The sequence below is a fragment of the Mus pahari genome, chromosome 1, assembly GCF_900095145.1.
Source record: "Mus pahari chromosome 1, PAHARI_EIJ_v1.1, whole genome shotgun sequence".
In the NCBI taxonomy this organism is placed as follows: Eukaryota; Metazoa; Chordata; class Mammalia; order Rodentia; family Muridae; genus Mus; species Mus pahari.
The window spans coordinates 52223084-52237642 of record NC_034590.1 but is presented as its reverse complement, the minus strand read 5'-3'; positions in this window follow the sequence as shown (position 1 = coordinate 52237642).

The window sequence follows — 14559 nt, the reverse complement described above, 5'->3', positions numbered from 1 at the left end:
TGGATTTCTGAGTTCGAGGCCAGCCTGGTCTAACTGTGGGTTGCATGACAGCCAGGGCTATACAAAAAAACCCTGTCAAAAAAAAAAAAAAAAAAAAAAAAAAAAAAAAAAAAGAAAAAGAAAGAAATTGCCACCAGATGTTAAGCGTTCATGGAGTGTGCTTCTCAGGGGGCTTCTGTCACATGTAAGTCACCAGAAGTGACTAGGGTAAGTTGAATATGGAAAAAGTTAAGTCAGCAATCGCAAGAAATAAAAACAAGTTGGGAATGATGCTGGGGAAATGGCTCAGGATGTAATAAGCATCGTGGCACAAGTGTGAGTTCAAATCCCAGAATGCACAGTGGCACATGTCTATAATACAGTGTTCCTATGGTGAAGTGGGATGTGGGGTCAAGAGAATCCAAGAGCTGGTGGGTGGGCCAGTGAGCTCTGCACACCAGACAGTACAAGACCCTGTCCCAAGGTGGAAGGCAAGGGCGGGCACCTTAGGTCCTCTGACCTCACAGGAGTGCCGGTACACATGTATGCCAATGCTCACACACCTTACACAAGAATACATGTCTCTAAGTATCTCACTGTGTGTGTGTTCACTAGCCAGATGTCTGAGGCCAGTGGCAATATGATAGAAACAATAATCTTAGAGGAAGCATAAGCAGCAAGCTGGGATGTTTTCTGCGAGTGGCTGCAGTGACCCCCTAAGGAAGAATGTCATGGTCAGGATATGGCTTTCCTGACAGGGGGCCTTATGGGACACACACCTGCTCTGAGCCACAGCCTTCTCCTTCTGAAACACATGGTGCCTCTGGACAGGCTGGTTATTGGAATATGAAATCTGTTAGCCAGGGCTCTACATTGTTCTGCAAAGAAGACAAGGAATTAGAAGGGGGAATCGTTGAGGACAGAGTAGGCTGCCAGGCACGCTCTTTGACTCCTTGCAATGACCTGACTAAAGGCAGCTAGAGAGAGGACGGGTTTATTTTGGCTCAGCGGAGTGCAGTGCACCATAGCAGAGAAGGCATGACAGCCAGGAGCAGCGTGGTTGGTGGTGCCAACCAGGAAGGAGAGAAGGGAACATCTGTCTGTTTAACTGGCCTTTCCTTTCCCCCTTTTAGTTTCGTCCAGGACCACAGCCCACGGGAAGGTCCTGCCAGACCCCAGGCTGGGTCTTGCATCAGTTAAATCTCTCCGGAAAGTCAAATTCAGCACCTAAGAGTATTTGTCGCTCATGCAAAGGACCTGGTTTCCATACCCAGGACCCAGACAACAGCTTACAACCAACTGTAGCTCCAGTTCTGGGAGATCCAATGCCCTCTTCTGGCCCCATGGGCAGGAGACATGCATGTGATTGATATACAAATGAAGAGGCAGGCAGAACACACATATGAAATAAACAGGACATACTCGAGCTGTGTCTCCCAGGTGATTCCAAATCCAGTCAGTGAAGTTGCCATGGCACTGACCAGTCAAAAGGAAGGTCTCCCCTCTCCCTCAGCCGAGAGGAGCCATCCCAGGAATGGTGGGGATCAGACCACCCCTCTCGCCCCCGCCCCACCGCCACCAACTTAACCCTAACTAGATCTGGGAAAGCTTATATCTTCTCTCACACGTTTTCATGTCAACTTTGACAGGTGATTTGTTTGTGTTGGTTGGCCTTAGATGGTCTCAAGTCGCAAAGTTAGCATTGGATTCATATTACCAAGGACAGCTTGAGCTCAGATCATCTGCCCCACCTCCACAAGGCGATGGCATTACAGCTTGGGGCCACCATACACTCACTTCCAAGAGTTTATGTTTAAATTGCAAAGTCTGAGGGCTAGGTGTAGTTCAGTGGTAGAGCTTTGTCAGTGTGTTGTGGATTTTGACAATCACTGTATACCAGTATCATCGGGGTTTTGTTTGCTTGTTGTGTTTTGTTATTGTCTTAGTACAGGGTTTCACTGTGAGGGCTGGCAGGTCTGAAACCCAGAGCTCTGCCTGCCTTCTTCTCCAATAACGATACTAAAGATGTGTTCCACCATATCATACAGTTTGAAAGGCACATAAATGGAACTCTGGGGAGAGTTTAAATCCCTTTTGTTCTCCTCTTGAAAGTCATGGGTTTTGGTTTTTTGTTTAAAGTGCTGGAGCTAGACCTCCGGGCCAGCATTCTCCCACCAAGTGACGCTGTGGCTTTTGACTCCTGTTTCTACTCTGCATCTCTCACAGTGGGTCCCCCCCCCCCAATAATTTCTTATGATGTTAGAGAGTGAACCAATGGCCCAGAGCATGATAGGCAAGCATTCTTACTATTTAACTACATCTCTGACCCTTTAAAAATACCTTATTTATTTGCCAGGTATGGTGGCACACGCCTTTAATCCCAGCACTTAGAAGGCAGAGGCGGACAGATCTTTGTGAGTTCCTGATCTACAATGAATTCCAGGACAGCCAGGGATACATAATGAGACCTTGTTTTCAAAAAAACGAAACATGTATGTGTGTATGTGTATGTGTGTGTGTGTGTGTGTGTGTGTGTATAATCATAAAATTATTAAGTCAGCCAGAGAAATCATTACATATTACCATAATTATTACTGCATCTTTTGATCACAATAACATAACATTTTTATTCTTAGTTATGGCTGAATCAACCAACTCACTCTTGTAAAGCAAATCAGAATTCCAGTTAAATGTACAAATCATCAGATGCAGAAAGGTAGGGTTGACTCAGCACAGTAGCTGAGCAGAGTACTGGTCCTGCCCCACTCCCACCCCCACCCCCTCCCCTACCCCCCAACCCCCACCCCCCAGTGTCTGCTTGGAGTTGTACTTCACTTAGTTACCAGTTTTCATCCAAATCCACTGGTAAGTGACACAATTTCCTTTTGTTTCTTGGGCAGGGACTACTTGATTCTGAAATGTGTGGCAGATGTGGTAAATATATTTATCACAATGGCAGGCAAGAGCCAAAGGACTGGGGTTTGTTATTTTGGTTTTTTAAGGTTTATTTTATGTATGTTAGTTAGTACATTGTTGCTGTCTTCAGACACACCATAAGAGGATCCCATTATGCACTGTATCCCATTACAGATGGTTGTGAGCCACCCTGTGGTTGCTGGGAATTGAACTCAGGACCTCCGGAAGAACAGCCAGTGATCTTAACCACTGAGCCATCTCTCCAGCCCAAAGGAAACAGTTTTAACAATTCTGAGAGCTATTTGGAACTAACTTCTTGAGGTCAGTGAAGGTTCTCTAAGACCCCTTAGTTCTATTTTTTTTTTTAATTCTCAATGGCTTATAACAGAAATATTATGATTACATTCCACCAATCTTTAAAGATTGTTTTTTGAAAATATTTTTATTTATATGCATGAGTATACAAGTACCCATGGAGACCAGAAGAGGGCATGGTACCCATCCCCTCAAGCTGGAGTCACCTCTGGACATGAATACTGCCACTTCTTCTGCAAGAGGTTTTATTTGTTTTGCTTTGTTTTTTGAGACAGGGTTTCTCTGTGTAGCCCTGGCTGTCCTAGGACTCACTCTGTAGACCCGACTGGCCTCCAATTCACAGAGATCTGCCTCCCACATGCTGGGATTAAAGTTGTACATCACCACTGTCAGGAATGTAGTAAGTGTTCTTAATTGCTAAGCCCTCTGTCTAGGACCCTAGGCCCTGTCCGTTCTGCGGGGAAGGTGGGGGGGTTTCTACTGAAGGCTACCCAACATACTCAAGGCCCTGGATTCTAGCCCCGACTCTGCCTGCACCCAGAAAAATGTTTGGTACAAAATAACATTACCTGATTTGGAAAGCTTTTATAATCCAGTCATTATATTAGATATGACTTTGGAGGTACATAGGGGGGTTTGTCAAGAGTCTCAAGATAATAATAATTATGACCCTTGACTTAAAGATAGCTTGCACAATCCAATATGTTACCGATGCTTTGGGAAACGGAAACAATACTCTTGTGTTGGCTGCTCTCTGTCAACTTGACACAAGGTAGAGTCCTCAGAAGGCAGGGCTTCTATGGAGAAAATGCTTCTGCCGGGTGCGGTGGCGCACGCCTTCAATCCCAGCACTTGGGAGGCAGAGGCAGGCGGATTTCTGAGTTCCAGGCCAGCCTGGTCTACAAAATGAGTTCCAGGACAGCCAGGGCTATACAGAGAAACCCTGTCTTGAAAAACCAAACCCCCCCCCCCCCCAAAAAAAAAAAGAGANCAGGGCTATACAGAGAAACCCTGTCTTGAAAAACCAAACCCCCCCCCCCCCCCAAAAAAAAAAAGAGAGAGAGAAAATGCTTCTGTAAAACCAGGCTGTAGGCAAACCCATGGATTTTCTAATTAATAATTGATGTGGGAGGGCCCAGCCCATTGTGGATGGTGCTACTCCTGGCCAAGTGATCCTGGCTTAGCAAGCCATGGAGAGCAAGCCAGTAAGCTGTACCCACCCCACCTCCACTCCCATGGCTTCTGCATCAGCTCCTGCCTCCAGGTTTCTACCCTGCTTGAGTTAACTTCCTTTTTGATGATAAACTGTGAAGTGGAAGGGTAAGCCAAATAAACCCTTTCTTTCCCGACTTGCTTTGGTCATGGTGTCTTACCACAGCAACAGTAACCCTCACTAAGACAATTCTGAATTACATTTTTTAAATTTGATTATGAAAAACTGAATGTATAAGAAGGAACGATTTAATGAATTTCCATATGTCCACAATCTGGCCTCAAACACTGTCAGTACCTGGTCATGTCAAACTAGTTTTAGTTAGCCCCACCCCCATGGTTATTTTGGCAGTCATGATATATAAATATTTAGGATGTGTCTCTGGCACAGATTCTCAACAGGAGCAGTTTTACTTTCCAGCAGATGTTTGACAAATCTGGATGTCTATGAGAAGTGCTCCTGGCATCTCGTGGGCAGAGCCCAGGGTGCTGCTCACCACCTTGGACTTCATCAGGACAACTCCCCACAGCACGCTATCAGCAGCTCTTACTGACAAGGAAAAGAGACTGAACAAAAGTAAGCAAGAATCCTTACAGCATCATCAGACCTAGAGGAGCTAACACTAGACATGGTTTGAGGAGATGGCCCGGCTGGTAGGGCGCCTGCCAAGCAAGCAGGAGCACTGGGTTCAGATCCCTGGACCCAGGCATGGCAGGATGTGCCCGTAACCCCAGACAAGTAGCTGAATCAATGGACTGAAAAGTTCAGTGAGAGACTGTCCCAAAAAATAAAAGGTGGAGAGCAAATGAGGGGAGACAACCTTATGTTGACTTCTGGTCTGACTTCTGCCCACACCCACCCTAACAAATACATATACCGCGCATACACACACACACACACACACACACACACACACACAAATACATACAACACACACACTAACAAATACATACAATACATACACACTAATAAATACATACAACACACACACACAAAGGGCATATGTACACACTCAAACTAACAAATACATGCAACACACACACTAACAAATACAGCACACACACACTAACAAATACATACAACACACACACACACACACACACACACGGGCATATGTACACACCCACACTAACAAATGCATACTAGCCTGGTCTACAAAGTGAGTTCCAGGACTGCCAGGGCTACACAGAGAAACCCTGTCTCGAAAAACCAAAAAAAAAAAAAAAAAAAAAAACAAAACCAAAAAATACAAATGCATACAACACACACACAGTGTTTAACATACACACATTCATTTTATAACATCTATGTACTTGTATATTTGCCAAAATAGATCATGCCTGACATCTGATTCGATAAGCTTCTGAAGTCCTCCTTTCTATGAATTCTGTGATTAGGTTCTTTTCTTCACACGTATCTGATGGTGGACCTCAACATAGGATTCCATCCTGGGTCTTTTATAACACCTCTGTGTGCCACTCAGTTTCAACCTTCTGGCAAGAATCTTTGAGAATTCCCCTGGGCACACCAGAGCTTATCTTCTGGTAACAGAAACACTGGGTGTTGGATTCGGGTGTTGCCAGCTTGACTCAGTCATCATGAAGCTTCCCAGGAGAGTTGCAGCCTTGTGGACCTCAGTGGAAGAGCAACCGCTTACCCCTGTGAGGCCCTGGGTGTGATCCATGGCACCGTGAGAGAAGAGCTCCACAGGAGGACTGAGCAGCCACAGCACAGAGCTGCCAGGAGGACTGAGAAGCCACAGGGCTGAGCAGCCATGAGAACTGGCTCCATTTTTTCACATCATCTTAGCCAAAAAACCAAGAATTGATTGACTGCATAGGTTTCTGTTTAGTTGGGTTTTGTTCTTGTTTTGTTTTAAGACAGGGTCTTACTATGTAGTCCTGCATGTCCTGGCACTCACTTTGTAGACCAGGCTGGCCTTGAACTCACAGAGATCTGCCTGCCTCTGCCTCCTAAGTGCTGGGTTAAAGGTGTGTGCCAAGACACTGACTGGCTAGATTTCTTATTAGGAGTTAACAACGTCAGTTAACGTCTTTTCCCTCGTGGTGGTGGTTCTGTGCTACCCTGACTGGCTTGGTCTTGAACTCAGAGATCCATCTGCCTCTGCCACCTTGACCATCCCTGGCTCTTTATTTTTATTTGTGTGTGTGTGCCTGTGCCTGTGTTTGTGCATGTGCCTGTGCATGTGTGTGCACAAGCACACGTGTGTGTGTGAATAAGTGTGTGCACACATGTGCAGGCACACACACTGGAGGATGCTTGAGGAGGCCAGGAGAGTCTATTAGCTCTTCTGGAGCTGCGGGACTCACAGGTGGTTGTGAGTCACTGATATGGATTACAGGAGCCAAACTCTGGTCCTCTGGAAGAAAAGCAAAGGCTCTTAACCACTGAGCCATTTCTCTAGTCCTTCCCCCATCAGCATCTTTTAAAAGTAACTAATGAGAGGATTTGATGTCTCTCTGTTCTCCTCGAGTACCTTCATACTTGTACATACACATATGCGCACATACACATGTGTGTACACACACACACACACACACACACACAAAGTGACTAATAAGCTTTTTTTGTAAAATCAAATCATTATAGCCGGGCATGGTGGCACATGCCTTTAATCCCAGCACTCAGGAGGCAGAGGCAGGCAGATTTCTGAGTTTGAGGCCAGCCTGGTCTACAGAGTGAGTTCCAGGACCGACAGGGCTATACAGAGAAACCCTGTCTCGAAAAACAAAACAAAACAAACAAATCAAACAAACAAATCATTATGAATGGGGCTGGAATGTAGCTCATTTGGTACAGTGCTTCCTAGCATGTGTGTAGCCCTCAGAACTGTATAAACCAGACACCATGGCACATATCTGTGATCATAGCATGTGGGAAGTGGAGGCAGGAAAACTGGAAGGTTAAAATAAAGGCCTTCAAGATGGCCGAGTGTGTCAAGGTGCCTGCTACCACCCTGACAATGAGTTTGACACTCAGTCCCCACCTGGAAGAAAGAGGGGGCTAACTCCCCTGCCTTTCACACATGTGCTATGACACTTGAGTGTTCTCTGACACTTGTCTATATGAACATTTTGAAAAATGTATATATGAGGGCTAGGGCACATAAGGCCCTGTCTCAAAAGCAAAACAACAACAAATCATCATGGACATATCTGAATATAGCAGCACACTGTCATAATCCTGCACTCCCAGTTCTAGGAGTCCAGGAGGCTGGCGCGGAGGAGCCGACTAATAAGACCCTGCCTAAAATCCAAAGTATCATTATAAACTCCTGGATTATATAAACACACACACACACACACACACACGCACACACACACACACACACACACACANNNCACACACACACACACACACACACACATACACACACACACACACACATACACACAGACAGACAGACAGACAGACAGATAGATAGATATTTGGGGCAGGGTAGGGTGGGGTAAGGTGCTCTCTTGGTGCCTTGGCTGGCCAGGGACTCACTACGTATGGGGGGGGGGGATGATCGTGAATTCCTAATCTTTCTCAGGCTCCAGCAGCAGGATCACAGGCAGGAGCCAGCACACCCAGTGCTAAGCTTTTCCAATAGGGGGAACAACTTTAAGAAGAAAAACACTTTGCGAGTTCATCAAAAACATTTTTATATAGATGTAGCTCAAGAAAGAAAAAAAGGGAACCTTGACCAGGAAGCAGCATCTGTAGGTTTGGCCAGGGTGGAGGTGGGGGGTTACACCTCTGAGAAGTAAGGCTCCTGCTGACCTTCATATCACCTAGCTTTCACCAGATGTCTCTGCCTCCGCAGACACAGCTCTCCTGAGACTCAAGTGAACCTTCCCTGTAGCTGGTTCCCCTGGGCGGCCGATTCTGCCCACTGGTGAGCGAATGTGGAGTTGGAAGAGCTAGCGCTGCACACGGAGCCCCTTCTGAGGGTGATGGGGAGCAACGGATGAGTTCAAAGCACAGGAAAAGCTCAGAGACTGATTTTAGTGGGGGAGGGGGAAGGGGGACGCAGGTTGGGAAGCTAGGTTGGAGATCGGTTGTTCCAGGTATCTGTAGCTCCGGGATCCAGATCCCAACCTCCCCCCTCTTGTGTCTTGGGAAGCCACCCTCACAGGCTGTATTTGCACACCCACCACTTTCCCCCTGGAGCTTCTGAGCTTGGCCAATGGGACACATTACGGAGAGGACAGAATTTGTCCTGCCGGGTTACATTTAACTGACTCCTCTTTCCATCCAGGGTGCCTATTGGGCAGCTTTTCCAATCACTGACTTCTCCCCAGGGCAGTAAACAATCTCTCCCCAGGACCCTTGGGCTCAGCTGCTTGCTGTAACTAGCCCCTGGGGGAGCCATGTTATCTCTGACGCTTAATTGACTTCTCTGCAAATTACTCCCTTTGAGTAAGGCACCTGTTTCCTGAAGGATACACAGGCGGACCAATTAAGGTCTCAGGGAGAGGTTTGGTGGCCTGCACTGGGCAATGGGATAGAAAGAGTTTGGATGCTAGGCATGTTTGGGAATTAGAACTATTGCTGGCCCTTGTAGGAGGAACAATGGGCCCGGATTCTTGCGCCAGCTAGCATTTCTCCCATCTATTGCAGAGCAGGCTGGGAAGCACACTCTACACAGAAGAGGCTCTGATAATTTTAGAAAGACTTATTTTTATCCTTAACTATGTGTATGCATGTGCATCTGTGGGCAGGGGCAGGAGGGGTTGGGGTGGGGTATGTGTGTGAGTTCGGTTGCCTGAGGATGTCAGAAGAGAGCATGAGATCCTCCGGAGCTGGAGTGACCAGCAGGTAGGTGTCCTGACCTAGGGCCTGGGAACTGAACTATCACCCTTTGCAAGAGCAGAGCATGCTCTGGACTGAGCCATCCCTCTAGTTCCCAAACTTTGCTCTCTCACTCTCTCTCTCTCTCTCTCTCTCTCTCTCTCTCTCTCTCTCTCTCTCTCTTTCTTCTTTGAATACCTGTCCAAATCCTTACCAAGCCTGTCCCACACTCTGGGCTTTCTCACTTTCTCCGAAGACCCTATTGCTTCCTGGCAGCTGCTTACTGACCTCCATCGATAACCTACCACAAGACATGACTCTCTTTCTCTCTTCCGCACCCTTCCTCCCAACAGCTGCTCGAATTTACAGCACCTGGGCCCTACTGTTCTCCCTCAAACTTTAATAAAGTTATCCTCTAGCTAAAATAAATAAATAAATAAGGAATAAAACCGACAACAATTAAAACGGGAGGGAAGCTGAGCTCGAGCTGTCCGGAGACCCGCCGCACTCCCTGCCCGCCGCACTCCGAGTAGCTCAGTGTTTCTCGGACTTCTCTGTCCCCACAGTTCTAGCTTTCTGACTCTTCCCCAAGCCTCGTGAGCTGTCAGCAGGATAAATGAGACCATGCCTCAAAAAAAAAACCATAAAATAACCTTGGGGAGACTGGGGAGATGGCTTAGTTAGGAGCATTTTGCTCTTGTGAAAGAACAGAATTCAGTTTCCTGTACTTACATTGGGCAACTCCACAACCACCTGTCACTTCAGCCTCGGGATCTGATGCCCTCTTCTGGCCTCCCCAAACACTTACATGTACAAACACACACACAGGTACACATCATCCTATCATCATCATTATCATATCATCACCATCCAAACAATAAGCATAGCCTTTGTTCTTGAATTTTGTCTTTTGCTTCTTAGAAAATAATTTTGATATGAAAATATAAAAAAATACATACTTGTGGTAGAGTGTTGCCTACCACAGACAAGGCCCTAGCCTTGCAATCCCCAGCCCTGGGGGAAAAGAAAGCTGGTTTGATAAACTTACTCAACTGTCCTTTGTTGCAGGAGAAAACCACATTGATATAGATACACATTGTTACAGATACATATAGCTCCTGATGGTGGCAGCCAGCTCTAGAGGCATTGGCTGACTCACGGAAAGGACATCGTGATGTGAATTAAATAATAACTTCTATAAAAGGCCAATTCTGCATCTACAGCTCTCAAGAAATCAGAAGGTGGCCACACACCTTCACTGCCAGAGAAGACGTTCTGTTAGTGGGAAGGGGATAGCGGAGGCAGCTCACTGGTGGCAGCTGTTCTTTTCAGAAGGACAGATGAGGAAGGCAGATGGTACAGCTGGAACTGCTCCCCTCCTGGACTGTGACTTCCAGAGGGAGGTGGGAAATTCTCAGAGAACTGAACTGTGGGAAAGTGACCTTTCCTTAACCTGAAGTTACTTTAATTTTTTTTTTTTTTTTTTTAAATTTAGTGTATGTGCAGGATGTGCCTTTGGAGCTCAGAAGACAACTTGGGAAAGTTGGGTCTCTCCTTCTGCTACGTGGGTCCCAGGGATCACACTCGGGTTGTCAGGCTTGGTGGCTGTGCCTTTACCCACTGGGCTATCTCGCCTACCCGGAGTCTATGTGTAAGATCTGAGGATCTGGACCAAAAGCTGAGAGATTCAGATGTTAAAGAGACAGCTTGGTCCGTTAAGTGCTTGAAGCACAAACAAGAGGACCTGGCCTCAATCGCCGTTACCTTTGTTCAACCGCAACAGAGCAGCATGTACTGGCCTGTGCTTCTAATACCAGCTCTGGAGCTGGAAGCAGTGACAGCCAGATCCCTGAGCCTAATCAGAAAGTTCCAGGTCTCAGTGAGCGATCCCGTCTGAGACAAAAGATTTTTAGATTAAAAGATGTTTTTAAGTAAACAAGCTCCTTAAATTTAAGTTTCTCTAAATTCTAAGATCAGTGTCTTGGCCAACAGTAACAAAACTGCAAAGTAACCAAATGAAGATAAGATCATTGAAAGAGAAACAACTATCAAAAGCGGTGGTTGTGGGAGGGCAGAAAGGTTGGGCGGGAAGCTCAGTTGATCGTGGTTATCTGGTAAGAAAACAGTGGATGACCTGGGTGACCTCTGACCTCCACAGGCCCACACACATGTACACCCACATATACCGGAACAACCATGCATGTGTACACATGCAAGAAAAAAAAGAAGGGGGCTGGAGAGATGGCTCAGCAGTTGGGAGCACTGGCTGCTCCTGCAGAGAACCTGGATTTGATTCCCAGCATCTAGGAGCTGTCTAGCAATCCAGCTGTCTAAATCCAGACCCAGGAATTCTAAGACCCTCTTCTGGACTCTGCAGGCACAGCAGCATGCTGGCGGTATGATACATAAAGGGGGGGGGACTTACACACATTAAATAAATAAATGAGTAAGTAAGATGAGTAAGTGAGAAAAAAAAAACAAAACACAAAAACAAAACCTAAGGTGCAAGCAGGAGGAAAGAGGAAGGGGGAGAGGGGAGAGGGGGAGGTGGAGGCAGGGTACCATGTTGGAGTCAGGATAACAAACTCAGTAAGATTAATGACTTATTCCAAAGTTGGCTTTGCTAGAGAGCAGGCACTTTAAGATTAAACAAAAACCAAAGAATGATTTAGTTGAAAAATGTTATCCCTGTCCCAAGGAGCAGGCAGGGATTATTTACAAAGTAACAACCATCACACTAAGGAAAAGAGGAGGCAGCACTAAGGCTGTGGCCCAGTTGGCTGTGTGCTTGCCTGGCATACAGAAGGTGCTGGGATGTGCCCCCAGCACCACAAAAACTGGGTGTGTCAGAGCTCACCTGTAATCCCAGCATTTGGGAGGCAGGGGCAGAAACATTAGTTCAAGATCATCCTTGGCTGCATCCTTGCCTCAGATACTGGAGTCTCTGCCTCAAAAAGCCAATACCAGGTGTAGGGAAAGTCTCTTAAATGCTGTATGGAAGCATCACCTGTCCATAAAGAAGCCTATGGCCAAGGAGCTGAGGCAGGATTAGAAGATGGCACATCCGGCAGGGAGAGAAAGGAATTCTGGGAAAGAAAGCCGATGATGAAGATGCTCACATGAAACTGAGGAGTGGTAACCAGCCATGTGGAAGATAAATGTTAACAGCTAGTTGGGGAACAAGCCGAAGTATGTTTGTGTGGTCTAAGCAGTTATTAATAAATGACTAGTCTCAGAGTAGTTATTCTGGGAAGAGAGGCCAGGTGAGAGGCCGTGCAGTTACAAATGGGGGTGTGGGATGGCTCAGTGAGTGAAGGAGCTTGCTGCCAAGCCTGACAAACAGGGTTCAATCCCCGGGACATACACGGTAGAAGGAGAGAAGTGGCTTCCACAAGGTGTGGGATGACTTCCATACGCGCTGTGGCATTCCCAATAGTGGCCCCCAACAATAGTTACATAAACTTAATAATATTAAGGAAAAATAACAATAAACAAGTAAAAAATACCTGAAGTCCAGCCATGAGAAGGGGGGGGGCGAAGAACAACAGGGGAGGAATATAGTACCCGATAGACTTGAGAGAACCTGTCTTTCTGAAACCATCACTATGTACAGATGGATGTACGATGTGTCAAAAGATAAAGTGCAAGTGTAGTGGTGCATGGCTGTAACGCCAGTAACTGGAGGTGGCGGTAGAGGGTCAGATGCTCAGGGTAATCCTGGGCCACATAGCCTGGGCTATGTTAGACCTTATTTCAAAAAATAAAATGTAGATATCTTAGAAATGTGTAAAGCAGAAGATAAAATTTCCCAAGAGTCTTACACACACGCACACACACAGATACACACACACACACACACACACACACACGCGCGCACACACACACACACACACACACCTCTTTAGTTACTACAACCCCTGGTTCATTACCTGATCTGTTTAACAAAGACTAGCATAAGAGGGCTTTAGACAATCACCTTGGGAGCAGTGGTCCCGAGGTTGCCAAGGCTTCACATGTGGTTCCCTGGTGCTGGGAGCCAGGCTTCTCTTCTGTCTGTTCTCTGTCATCCTCGAATCAACCCTTTCACCCATTGGTCCAAGACAGCTGCCTCCATTCTTATTGGCAAGTCCCCACTCCAGACAGTAAGAAGAGAGGAAGAAGGAGAGAGGAAGAGAGGAGACAGAAGAGAGTCATTTTTTTTTCTTGATTAAATAATGTCCTGTTGGACAGAACAGTCTGGTGAGCATGCCTGTTTTTAAGAGAGACTCAGTGTGTGTGTGTGCATGTGTGGGTGTGTGTTGGTTGAGGTTCGGTTGTTTTGAGGCAGTGTCTCACTTGTAGCCCTGACTGTCCTGGAACTCCAAAGTAGTTGAGGATATCCTTGAACTTCTGATCTTCTTATATCCTTGGTGCTGGGATTACAGACCTGAGCCACCACAAGCTGTTTTATACAGTGCTGGGGATTGAACCTAGGGTTTCACGCCTGCCAGGCAAGCATTTTACCTACTGAGCTACACCCCGGTTTAGGAGGCATTTGTTTTCCTTGTGACAGAAAAAGCTAACTAATTAATAATATGTTTATATATTAATAAAATGGGCACAGTTCCTGATTATATGTCTATGTACCACTTGAGGCCAGATGCCCTGGGACTGGCTTACAGATGATTGTAAGCCTCCTGTGGGTGCTGGGAATTGAACCCTGGTCTTCTGAAAGAGAAGCCACTGCTCTTAACCCCTGAGCCATCTCTCCAGCCCCCATGCATATTTTCTTACATCTATCTATCTATCTATCTATCTATCTATCTATCTATCTATCTATCTATCTATCTATCTAGTGTGTGTGTGTGTGTGTGTGTGTGTGTGTGTAGGCACACGTGCGCCTCTGCACTTGTGCAGAGCTAGACTTAGACTTAGGTGTAGGACTCACTGGGATGTCCCTCAGGAGGCAAATTTTTAACTCCTTCCCCACCTTTATACCAAAGTAAAACCATAGTATACTCTGTAAACACTTAATACTGATTTATCAAATGTGATGATTCAGTTGCGTTGGAAAAATGGAAGCAGAGAAAACCTGTAAAAATCGGGCCTAAAGCAGTGAAGCATCTTTTTCAATAAGAAAATGAACAGTCTATAAGGTCAAACCTGACACAGACAGCAAGGTAACAGGGTCATCTTCATCGGAAATGACTTTCTAAAATTATAAACCTTGGGCTGGAGAGATGGCTCAGCAGTTAAGAGCACTGACTGCTCTTCCAGAGGTCCTGAGTTCAATTCCCAGCAACCACATGCTGGCTCACAACCATCTGTAATGGGATCTGATGCTCTCTTCTGGTGTGTCT